This window comes from Prionailurus viverrinus, chromosome C2 (assembly GCF_022837055.1).
Source record: "Prionailurus viverrinus isolate Anna chromosome C2, UM_Priviv_1.0, whole genome shotgun sequence".
Classification (NCBI taxonomy): Eukaryota; Metazoa; Chordata; class Mammalia; order Carnivora; family Felidae; genus Prionailurus; species Prionailurus viverrinus.
The window spans coordinates 10,253,878-10,266,705 of record NC_062569.1 but is presented as its reverse complement, the minus strand read 5'-3'; the positions used below and the strand labels follow the sequence as shown (position 1 = coordinate 10,266,705).

Below are 12,828 nucleotides of genomic sequence, written 5' to 3'. Positions count from 1 at the left end.
GAGTGGTTCATCTGCACACAGAGTGCCTGGTGCTACCCTCACAGAGCAGAAGCTAGAAAGCCAGGCAGCTAATTTGCTGACATAACCCAACCAGCACTGGACAAGCTGACGTTTTGACGGACAGGCCCCAATTTGGCCCTGCCTCATCCTCTGCCTCACTCTTGATCTCTTTCTCTCCATTTCTCTGTCTTCCCTGGGCAAACTTCACCCCATTCCGGGCTAAGCCCGTGACAGGGTCAGTCGGACCCTCTCTAGGGTCTTGAAGTTGGAGCTCCTAAACAAACTTGCCCCCGAGTTTAGAAGTTCTGGTAAAGCCCATGTTTACTTACTTTGATTAGATGTCAGGCCAGACCAACTTCTTCCTATCATGCTCCATTGACGGCACAACAGGAAGGAAATTTTACTCATCTCACCTCTTCCATTTCCTCTTTCTGTGCTGCCCCCACTGGCTGATCCCTTCCAGCCACCCAGACATGTCTCTCCTTTTGTACATCTGCCCAGCCTGTCATGTTCAGGGCCCTAGGAGGGGGCTGCTTTCAGCTTGGTGGGGGGGGGGGGGGGGGGCATGTGTAACCTTTGTACCACTTACCAGTCCCTTGCTACAAGCTTATTTGAAATCAATGTATTTGTTCACTTATCAAAATGTCTTCAACCACATATTACATGTTAGCTTTAATATAGCGCTTACATTACGGCTCAGAGAGCCTTGCCCAGAAACACACGGTTGACGAGAACCCACCAGGGTTTTCTGGCTCCCATATCAGTGCTCTCTTGCCTACAATGTACATGAATATTCTGTTTGATTTTTTTCTCCTTCCCGCTCTCCACCCATTCCAACTCAGATCTAGTTAGCTGTTCTAGGACAGAAGTTATTTGTCACCCATCTGAGGATTCCTCGCACCATAGTCTGGCCAATGGGATGGACACACTGCAAACACTCAATAAAAGTTTACTGAGGGAACACATGCTTCTATGTAGAAAGCCTCCCCAAGAATTACCTACTCTTATCTAAGGCTGGTACTAATGTTTTTTGTACACAGACTCCAGTCCCTGGGGCTTCTTCTGTCTATAGAGGAAGGTCCACACACTGTGAATGGTTGGTTTATATATTGTCTTTTTAAACCTATGGGTTCTTTCTCCACCTCCATCTTTTTGCTTTTCCTCAAAACTTATTGAGGAAACTGGTTGTTCGTCCTGTATGTCAGGTTTCCCATGGTCTAGACTGTGCTGATTGCATCCTTGTGGTGGTCTTGAACGTTTCTCTGCCCTCTTGTTTTCCTGTAAATTGGAAGCTAGAGATCTGATCAGATTCAGCTCTTATACTTCACAGGTGGTGCTATTCATCCATCGGGAGGCATGTACTGTGTGGTTGTCACTCTTCCTGTGAGCTGAGCAGCCACTGATGCTCAATGCCAACGCCCATTCATTCTTTAGCAGTTGCACAATGGTAGCTGGTTTACCTCTGATGACTTATGGTCTCCTCCTGCAGACTCTGATGCACCCCTGACCTTTCTGTAGCATCTTTCTCCTAAACGGCTTCTTAGCTACTGACATTCCTTGGTACTTAGATATAGCACGAGCTTCCTCCAAACCACCCCAGTTAGGGGTCTACTCTTGGAGGACAGAGGTTCAGTGGTCATCACAATGTGTGCCCTGACTCCTCCAACCAAAAGAGGTGAAGTCAAGTGTAGATCAGTGCCAGCTGAGGTCGCCAAATGAAATGGGCTTGCACCTAGCAGGAGGTTGCCTCTGCTAAAACTCCCAGCAGCTTGTGCTATCACAGTCACTTCTAGCTCTGAGTCTTTGCATCCTTGAATGCTCTAGCCCACTCACAGTTCACTTCTCCCAGCTGTTCCCTGCCCCTGAAGATACAGGAATGGGACTTGGCCCTGAGACTCTATCTCCTCAGAATCACTCACCACCCCATCGTGAGCATAACAGATGTTTCTTAGGTTTGGGGCCATGGTTGGGTTTAAATTTGTCGTGTGCCTGGGCCCCTCTCTTTCTTCCGGGCCCTTCTCATTCCGACTCTCCTTTCCACAGACACACTCCCCTCATTACAGTGAAGATCAGCTTGGTGACTCGCTGTGGTGACAGAGACCACCTGCCTCAGGTTTCCCCCAGCAGCACAGAAGACGTGAAGCTCTGAAATAGCTCCTTCTGTGGTTCCCATTCCGACCCAGTCCCTATGGAGAGAAGGAAATGTGGAGATACATAGTCCTCTTCTCCTTTAGAACTACACTTTTGTGCCAATGGACCCCTGGGATAGTGTAACAAAGCCTTGGACTCTCTCTCAGAATAATGTTTTTAAAAACATAAAGCAAAATATGTTAAAAACCAATTATATGCCTCAGAACTTGAAACAATCCAGTTGTCCTCGGTGGGAAAATGATTAAATAAATTCCATGCCTAGCATGGAACACTACTCAAGACCAAACAGATTAGAACAAATTAGTGGATGCCAGGGTTTAAGGAAGGAAGAGCATGGCAATTGTTAGACTATGAAAGAATGGCATGAGGGGCCCTCATGGTGACAGAACTGTTCTCACGGTCACACAAATCTACATGAGATAAAACTGCATGGAACTAAATGCACACACGTGCACACACACCACACACTAGTGCACAGAAAACTGGTCAGACTTGAATAAAGTAGGGGGATTGTATCAACATCAATTTCCCGGACACAACATTGTACTATAGTTTTGCAAGATGTTACAAGGGGAGAAACTGGATGAAAGGTATACAGGAGCTCTTGGAATTATTTCTTAAAATTCCTGTCTATAATTTAGATAATTTTATTTTAAAATAAAAAGTTTAAAAAATTCTGAAATATAATTGTTAAAATATTTTCATTTTTTTATTCATTTACAAAAAAAGTTTTTTAATGTTTATTCATTTTTGAGAGAGAGAGAGACAGAGTACAAGCGGGGGTGGGGCAGAAAGAGAGCAACACACAGAATCCCAAGCAGGCTCCAGCCTCTGAGCTGTCAGCACAGAGCCCGATGCAGGGCTTGAACCCATGAACCATGAGATCATGACCTGAGGTGAAGTCAGATGCTAAATGGACTGAGCCATTCAGGCATCCCATGTTAAAATATTTTTTAAACACATTTATGATACGGGAATACAGGGGCTTGAGGAAATCAAGCTTCCCTTTCTATCCTATATCAATCTAAAAAATTACTCCCCAGGCCAGGGAGAAGATAAGAGGTCTGAGAGAAGCAAGTCAATGTAGACATTAAAGAGATTCTGTGCTCTGCCTCCCAGCCAGAGTCCTGGGGTTTATGGGGTCCAGAGGCAGAGGGACACGGTAATGGTGAATCCAAGATGAGCAGGGCTACAGGCAGCCCCCATCCCACACCCTCACCTGGCACAGAAGCAGTTGAATGACGTATTCAGTGCCCTGCCGGGGCTGAAGGTGCCAGCGGATCAGATTGAGTGTGGATGGAAGGGACTGGTGACCAACAGGAAGGCAGGAAATGACATCTAAGTGAAGACCCCCATGGGCAGATGCCACCAAAGACCAGATGGTACAGTGTTGAACCTTGGCACTGACCGAATCTCATAGAAGTGATGAGGTTCTGGGAAATGGGTGACCCTCACAGTAACTGAGGCTTACTTTTCAATATCCTGTGGATTAGGGTCTCAAAACAGAAAATAAGTTATTATAGAAAACTATGACCGTGTTTTCTTGTACACTCGAGTATGTGGCCAAGAGCCAATGGCACTTTGAAAATCCATGGGAATAGCTTCTACAGCAGACACTTTGGTGATTCTCCTATCCTGTGGCCTCACCCGCAGTGGACACTTTGGTGGTCCTCCTATCCCCTGGCCTCACTCTGGCCTCACCTGCTCAATATACACTGCTGACTTCCCACTGGCAGTGCCCACACTACTTCCTCTGAGGGCTTGCTCTGGCTAACGAAGCCTGTTTTGCCCCTGCCCAGCCATATGGTCCTCCCCCCCCTCAAGACTCCTTAACAAATGACTGGGGTGAGTTGGTACAAAACTACCCCACCAACCTCGGCCCTGAGATGTGTGTTGTATACTACCCTGAGTTTCTCCAGGTTGCAGCTACCCACAGGGTAACAGAGGTAACATAATCTTTATTGGCGTCCTTCCCTCCCCTGCCTCACTTCCCTACTCTCCTACCTGTGTCTCCTAAATAAACTACTACTTGAACCACATGACCTTGCCAATCGCTGATCTTCTTGGACTTATTAAAACGGCAATTTCATATAGACCAAACTAAAATGTACACTCAACACTTTGTCTCAAGGTCTGCCAACACAGTTATCTACGTACTCTATCCAAGGATTTCTCCCTCAAATTACCACCCAGTCACCCTTAGGGAGATCAATGGGAGACAGTGCTAAGCCAAATCGGGGGGCTGAACCCCTTGAGATCTATAGAGGACCCTCTGCCTCCTCTGGTTCCCCAGGATGGCAGATCCTAGAAGAGGTGGGACAGAACAACACAGAGGCTGCTTCAGGATGAACACATCCTCCACCCAGATATTGCACATTGGAGTGGGAAGTGTGGCCACAAAATGAGGAAACCATAGGAGATAAAGAAATGCTGTAACTGGAAATATGATGGAATGTTTGGAAGCAAAAGACCTGGGTGTGAGCTGAAAATCTGGAAAGAGGAACATCAGGCTGAGATCAGGAAGGTGACACTGACATTGAAAAGCTCCAGGGGCCTATTTGGCCTGGTCCCAGTCCTCCCTCCTGGAGAACTCAATCCCTCCAAAATAGAGGGCGCTGAATATAGAGAGAGGCTCAAGGGTTATAGAGAGAGGCTTGGGTTAAGGCAAGGCTGTTTCCACAGAGCAGATGCTTTCCCCTGTAACCCACTGGAGGAAATGTATTTTGCCTGGCGGTCCACAGCATAAGCATCACAAAATAATAATTACCCTAACTACCCACAACATGCTTTGATATTTTCTACTCTGTTCTATTTCATATTTTCTAAATGTTGGACGTGGTCCCTTAACTGATTTCACAACCCGCTTCTGGGTGGTGACCTATGGTTTGAAATGCTGCCCTTGAGTGTATCCAGAAATAAAAGGGTGTGGACCAGGATTGCTGAGCTTTTCCTAAATACCGTGTATTTACGTCAGCCCCTGGTCCCATTCAGGGCTGCAGGGACTGCTGGGCTCAACCAGAAGAACCTCTCAAATTCTGTAAAATGAAAGTGATTCCTATCTCCTGATCCAGTGATTCAAAACAGGATTGCTACCACTTTCACATTTTTTCCACCTCTTAAAAAAATTGTAATGTTTTATTTATTTTGAGAGAGAGGGAGAGGGAGTGTGTGTGAGTGGGGGGGGGGGGAGCAGAGAAAGAGAGAGAGAGAGAGACAGACAGACAGACAGACAGAGAGAGAGAGAGACACAGAGAGAGAGACAGAGAGAGAGAGAGAGAGAGGATCCAAAGCAGGCTCTGCACTGATAGCAGAGAGCCCGATGCGGGGCTCCAACTCACAAACCACAAGATCATGACCTGAGCCAAAGTCAGACAGCCACTTAATCCACTGAACCACCCAGGTGCCCCCTGCCTTTCACATTTTTTGCCACATCCCCGTACCACCTGTACTACGTATTATTGTATGAATATTCTCTCTAAATCAACTCATCACCTTTTTGAAACTTAAATACTCATACCAGCTCTGTCTCATGGAATACTTTCGATAAAATCAAAGCTTTGATGCTATTCCCTAATGCAAAATAAAACCAAAACACAATTATGAAAATAAAACATGCCTTCTGTGTTCTACCTTATATCATTCAGCCAGTGGCCCTCCCTGGTCTGCTCCTTTCACAAGAAAACAATCTAGGCTCTGCATAGCTCAAGCTGTCCCTGTTCCCAGAAAGGGATCCCATTGGGATCCCCAATGGACCCAGCCTAGTATGCAGGAGATCCAGGTACTTAGATAAGAACACGATTATATCCTTATTTTCACTGACCTCTGATGGAAATTCAACATTTCCTTCAAACAGAATGTGATACATGACTTGCCACCAGTGAAGTCACTGATAGTTTTATTCACATCACCAGTGTAGCAGACATTTCAAAATATTTACACTCATCACTTTCTGAAAATTGTTTTCAGACCCACTTTGTATTTAAGACATCAATAAAGAAACACATAGGGGCGCCTGGGTGGCGCAGTCGGTTAAGCGTCCGACTTCAGCCAGGTCACAATCTCGCGGTCCGTGAGTTCGAGCCCCGCGTCAGGCTCTGGGCTGATGGCTGAGAGCCTGGAGCCTGTTTCCGATTCTGTGTCTCCCTCTCTCTCTGCCTCTCCCCCGTTCATGCTCTGTCTCTCTCTGTCCCAAAAATAAATAAACGTTGAAAAAAAAATTAAAAAAAAATAAATTAAAAAAATGAGATACACATAGATAGCACATGCTATGCCACAATTGAAAAAATATTGTGGTATATGTGTTTTTCAGTAGGATTGCTAATCTTATGTATTTTTCCCTCCCCCATTCCCCCGTATGTATTTTATTTTATGATTTTTAAAACAGTATTCTGAGATGGGTCCATAGGCTTCACAGACTTCCAGAGGGAGCCATGGAACAGAAGAGGTTAAGACACTACATAGAGAATCATGGTTTAGGGCTGGGTTTGGAGCTAGACAGACCTGAGTTGAAATCTTAATTCTGCTATTTACATAAGCCAAACTACTTATGCCTCTAGAAGTTCCCTCACTTCTAGAATGGGGATCACTAGATTAGCATATACCTGAGTAAAGCTGAAGTTCAAACCCAGCCCAGACTGCCTCATGGGGCAGATAAAGCCTAGATGGAGATAGGAGGGCTGGGGTAGGGTCCACCTTTCCCTGGGCTTCCTAACTTTCCCTTCAGGGAAGTCATTTGTCCCCCCTCAGCCTGGCTGAGCCCAGATTTCTGTAGCAGGACAGAAATACTGATTTCAGGTCCTACTGACATACTCTATCCCATTTATGAGCCCAGAATCTTCACCCCACTCCCAAAATTGACTGACACTATGAGGCGTCCAAGAGAGGCCTGTCATGTCCTGCTTTTAAGCATTGACATGGCATATCCACATTTGGCCACTGGATGGAGCCAGTTCACATTCTTAATCCTTCAGCCCAAAAGGCCAAGCCAGACCTCGTCCCTCAGAGCTGAGAACATTCCCTCATCCTGCTCCGCTTTTATTTTTTTTCCAAATTGAGCCTGACATTCAAAAAAGCACCCACTTTGTGCTCCTTTCCAGTAACCTACTACTCTAAGAATGGTGGTGACCATCCTGACTTTTAACATAGGTTAACTTTGCCTGCTCTTACCCTTTATTTAAATGCAGTCATAAAGAATATATTAGAAAATGAAGATGACACAAATGGAAGGATATTCCATGCTCATGATTGGAAGAATTAATATTGTTAAAAAGTCCATACTGCACAAAGCAATCTACAGATTTAATATGATTCCCTATCAAAATACCAATAGCATTTTTCACAGAAACTAGAACAAATAATACTAAAATTTGTATGGAACCACAAAAGATCCCGAATAGCCAAAGCAATCTTGAGAAAGCAGAACAAAGCTGAAGGTATCATGATTCCAGATTTCAAGATATACTACAAAGCTACAGTAATCAAAACAGTCTGGCACTGGTACAAAAATAGACACATAGATAAATAGAACAGAATAGAGAGTCCAGAAATAAACCCACAATTAGATGGCTAATTAATCTATGAGAAAGGAGGCAAGAATATACAATGGGGAAAAGACAGTCTCTTCAATAAATGGTGTTGGGAAAACTGGCCAGCTATGTGCAAAAGAATGAAGCTGGACCACTTTCTAACACTAGTCACAAAAATAAACTCAAAATGGAGTAAAGACCTAAATGTGAGACCTGAGACCATAAAAATCCTAGAAGAGAACATAGGCAGTAATTTCTCTGACATTGGCTATCAATAGACACATTTTTCTAGATATGCCTCCTGAGGCAAGGGAAACAAAAACAAAAATAAACTATTGGGAGTACATCAAAATAAAACACTTGGCACAGCAAAGGAAACCATCAACAAAACAAAAATGCAACCTACTGAATGGCATAAGATATTTGCAGATGATATGTCTGATAAAGGGTTAATATCTAAAATATATATTTTAAAAAAAGTATACAACTTAACACCAAAACAAACAATCCAGTTAAAAAAACAGGTAGAAGACTTGAATAGATATTTTTCCAAAGAAGACATCCAGACAGGCAACAGACACTTGACAAGATGCTCAATATCACTCAACATCAGGGAAATGCAAATCAAAACCACAAAGAGGTATCACTCCACACCTGTCAGAATGGCTAACATAAAAAAGACAAGAAATAACAAGTGTTATAAGGATGTGGAGAAAAAGGACCCCTCATGCACTGTTGATGGGAATGTAAATTGGTGCAGCCACTGTGAAAAAGCAGTATGGAGATTCTTCAAAAAAACTAAAAATAGAAATACCACATGATCCAATAATTCCACTACTGGGTATTTACTCAAAGAAAATGAAAACAGTAATTTGAAAAGACACATGCACTACTATGCACTATGTTTACTGCAGCATTATTTACCATAGCCAAAATATGGAAGCACCCTAAGTGTCTACTGATAGATGACTGTATAAGGAAGATGTGGTGTGTGTGTGCATGTATGTATGTACATATACCCATGTTTATGTATGTATACACACACAATGAAATATTACGTAGCCATAAAAGAGGATGAGATCTTGCCATTTGTGACAACATGGATGGACCTAGGGTATTATGCTAAGTGAAAGCAGACAGACTGAGAAAGACAAATATCATATGATTTCACTCATATGTGGAATCTAGAAAACAAAACAAATGAATACATAAACAAAAAGCAGAATTAGACCTATAAATACAGAGAACTGATGGTTGCCGGAAAGAAGGGGGGTGGGAGATGGGCAAAATGGGTGAGGAGGATGGGGAGATACAGGTTTCCGGTTATGGACTGAATAAGTCGCAGGAGTAAGAGGTACAGCATAGAGAATACAGTCAATGATATTGTAATAACATTGTATGGTGACAGATGGTAGCTATACTTGTGGTGAGCATAGCATAATGTATGGAATCACTATGAATCACTATGTTATACACATGAAAATAGTGAAACATTATGTCAACTACACTCAAATTTTAAAAAATAATAATAAAATATTCTTTTGCGTTGGTTCCTTTTGTTAAACATTGTAAGATTACAGGAAATAGAGGTTCATTTATTCTTACCGCCCTATAAGTTCCAGTGGGTGACTATGCAATACTTTATCTGTCCATTTATCTGGTGGCTGGGCATTTGAATAGTTTCTACTTTGGGGTTTGCTTTGTGGTTGCTCCGTGGAGGGTAGTATCCACCCATCCAAAATTGGCTCGGAGGTGGAGATGGTGATGCAATACACTCACCAAGAGGGTCTGAAAGATTCATTCTCACATAGTGAGGCTTTCAGGGGCAAGCATGGCCAACACTCAAGCCAGTCTGTTTGGCTGGACCAGAAGGGGCAAGTGGCTTGGGTTTTTATAGTGACCGGAGGTGGAGGAGGTCCAAGATGAAGACTCCCTCTTCCACAGGCTGGGGTTTGTGTGGCTTGGATTCCCATCCACAACAAGGAAACATGGGTTTTCTTAGCAGCATGTCCAGGTGTGCGGCAGGACGGAAAAAGGGAGTGATGGGGCTTGAGGGCTGTCAGCAGTCAAACATCAAAAATGGAGTCAGACTAGGGGTGCCTGGGTGGCTCAGTCGGTTGAGCGTCTGGCTCTTGATTTCGGCTCAGGTCATGATCTTGGGCTTCACACTGATGGCACACGGAGCCTGCTTGGAGTTGTCTCTCCCCTCTCTCTCTGCACCTCCCCCCACCACCCAAAAGTGGAGGGGAGAGTTTGTTTGTTTATTTATTTAGAGAGAGAGAAAGAACAAGGGAGAGGCAGAGAGAGAGAACCCCAAGCAGTCTCCATGCTGCCAGCAGAGTCTCCCACATGGGGCTCAATCTCATGAACTGTGAGATCATGACCTAAGCTGAAATCAAGAGTCAGATGTTCAACCGACTAAGCCACCCAGGTACCCCCAGTAATTAATAACTTTTAGGGGCGCCTGGGTGGCGCAGTCGGTTAAGCGTCCGACTTCAGCCAGGTCATGATCTCGCGGTCCGTGAGTTTGGGCCCCGCGTCGGGCTCTGGGCTGATGGCTCGGAGCCTGGAGCCTGTTTCCGATTCTGTGTCTCCCTCTCTCTCTGCCCCTCCCCCGTTCATGCTCTGTCTCTCTCTGTCCCAAAAATAAATAAACGTTGAAAAAAATTTAAAAAAAAAAAAAAAAAAAAAATAACTTTTAGTAATTGTCCACCAATGTCCAGGATCTACCCAAACCAATTAATGCATTGTTCCTCTCTTGTAAAGAAACTGGAATACTTCTTCAATTGTAAGGTTATATTTTTCTATCTTCCTTGAATCACAGTTAAAATTCCTGAGCTATTTTATTCTTCCTTTACAGAGGTAAGAGACAACTCCTTGGTTTGTAGAGCCCCAGTGGCATCCCTAGTTGCATTAGGCCTTTTTCTAGAATCCCCACAGGTTTTACAATGGGTCTCTCTAGTTCAAAAATCCCAGTTCCAAGGATTAGAGCTAGAAAAAGGATATAAAACCAAATGTCCCTAAAGATGAGTTCTTTATATTCCAAAGCAGCTCACACACACACACACACACACACACACACACACACACACACACACAATGTCAGGGAGGATCCATGTCTTAGGTAACCTTTAGATGGCAGAATTTTTATAGTATCTAGCACATTGCATCCCAAAGGTGGAATATGCAGCCAAGAACTTTACAATGTTAAAGTCTGTTGTGTACCAACTACTCAGTGGCCATGAATTACCACTGCCAAAGACATCTGAAGGAGAGAACTATGGTGGAAAAGGGCAGGGAAGATGGACCTTCCTGATATGCAGCAGTAAACTATGGTGGTAAGCAAGGTGAGGACTTAAGAATCCTGGTTTAGCCCAGTCTCCCATTTCATACACTAGACCTGAGGTTATTTATCTGGTATCTCCATACACCCTACAAAATTTCTTTGTGGTCTTCACTTAGTCCATCTTGAATGCCACACGGTAATTCCTTTTTCCCCCCCCTAGGATAAAGTTACCATGAATTGTCTCCAGACTTACCTTATTTGCTACAAATTTTGATGTAGTTGTGGCTTGTCACTCTTGTAGCCTCAAGGATGGTCTAGAGCCCCATAGAGTCATGGGGATGGTCAAAAGAATGTCATAAGACTACTGCCATCTGGGTTCTTAAAATTCCTTTTCATATCCTGCTAGAACATATGTGCTGTATGATGTCCAGGGTGACCTGGGCTGCAAAGGAACCCAGGATATAAGTGAGTACTTGACAATAAGGAGGCAACAGACAAGAAAGAAAGCTCTCAAGGTTGGAGTGACACTAACGGAATGCCAGATAGATAATAGTATTGACATAGGCTGAGTCCCAAAATCTGGTGGATTGTAGAACTGCAGCATTAGAGTTCATCTTGATCCTTAGTAGAGCCTCAGGCCACATAAAGCCTGCTTGCTGAAAAGTTTTATATAGTTTTGCTTAGTGCCATAGTTTTGCTTCTGTCTCACCAGTGATTTGGAGGTTGGAAGGGATGTGTGGTTTGTAATTTAGGCACATGTTGGACAACTTGTCCCATAAAATGAAGCATCAGTCTGAGTTTAGATAGGAGTCTATCTTTTTCCAGGAAGGAATGCATTTTCGGAGTTCTTCTGACTGTGGTAGCATCTGCCTTCCAGTAGGGGTCGCCTCAAGGCTACCCAAAGAATAAGCATAACAGCTCCGGCCCTGTGGATTCTCCTAATGCTGGGACCATCTCTTCTAGGGTGCTTTCCCACATTACAGTGGCAGAAGAAAGGCAGTGCACACAATGAAAAATCAATATATGGCAAAACCCAGGTGCATACCTAGCATTTTTCATTCTATCATGCTCCTTCATTCAATTGTGTGTTAAGATGCTGGCTGGCTCTGATGAGCAGGGAGGGACTTAGAGACCATAAGTCCATAAGTCGCCCATCTTGGTGGAAGCTATACATAGGACAGGCTAGCAACCTGTTAGTGTCCGGGCAGCTTTTCTATATTGCAGCCCCATTTTGTAGGCTCTGTGGTCGTTCTTACATTGGAAAGTGACAAGGGGCTAGGGATTGGAAGAGCGTGCTTATAAATGTATTCACATAGTGGACTGCTTCATCTCCAGCATTTCCCTTTACATACTTCAAGTGCTTTAACTTACAATAAGCAAAACTTTCTGGGTAGAAATTCATACTCGTAAATCCAATACCCTAGGTGTATAAATATTAGGAATCCAAAGGTATATTAGATATTTCAAAATATTAAGAATAATTTAATAAGGGTTCATCTTAAAATAAAAAATCTGTATTGCTCAAACATTCCAAATTAGTTACAAAGCTACCAGTCCAAACCCATCCTCCTGTGACAGATCTATAAAACATCAAATATGCAGGGGTACCTGGGTGGCTCAGTCGGTGAAGCGTCTGCCTCTTGATTTCGGCTCAGGTCATGATCTCGAGGTTCGTGTGAGCAAGCTCTGCATCAGGCTCTGTGCTGACAGTACACAGTCTGCTTGGGATTTTTCTCTCTCCCTCTCTCTCTGCCCTTCCCCTGTTCTCTCTTTCTCTGCTTCTCTCAAAATAAATAAAAACGCTTTTTCTTTTGTTTTAATGCTTATTTAGTTTTTTGAAAGATAGAGTGTGAGTGGGGAAGAGTC

At 43.7% G+C, this 12,828-nt stretch overlaps 1 protein-coding gene across 8 annotated transcripts in view; it reads right to left on the bottom strand.

Annotated features, from left to right (window-relative positions):
• ACKR2 (atypical chemokine receptor 2) overlaps positions 1-12,828 on the bottom strand; it is a 55,679-nt gene that overhangs the window by 19,263 nt on the left and 23,588 nt on the right. For 7 of the 8 annotated variants that reach the window (XM_047875066.1, XM_047875063.1, XM_047875070.1 and 4 more), the window contains one exon: positions 11,216-11,404. The gene's annotated coding sequence lies outside the window, so the exon portion shown is untranslated. Of the gene's footprint in view, positions 1-329; positions 368-11,215; positions 11,405-12,828 lie in introns of those variants that run through there. The other variant, XM_047875071.1, reaches the window with a different exon arrangement.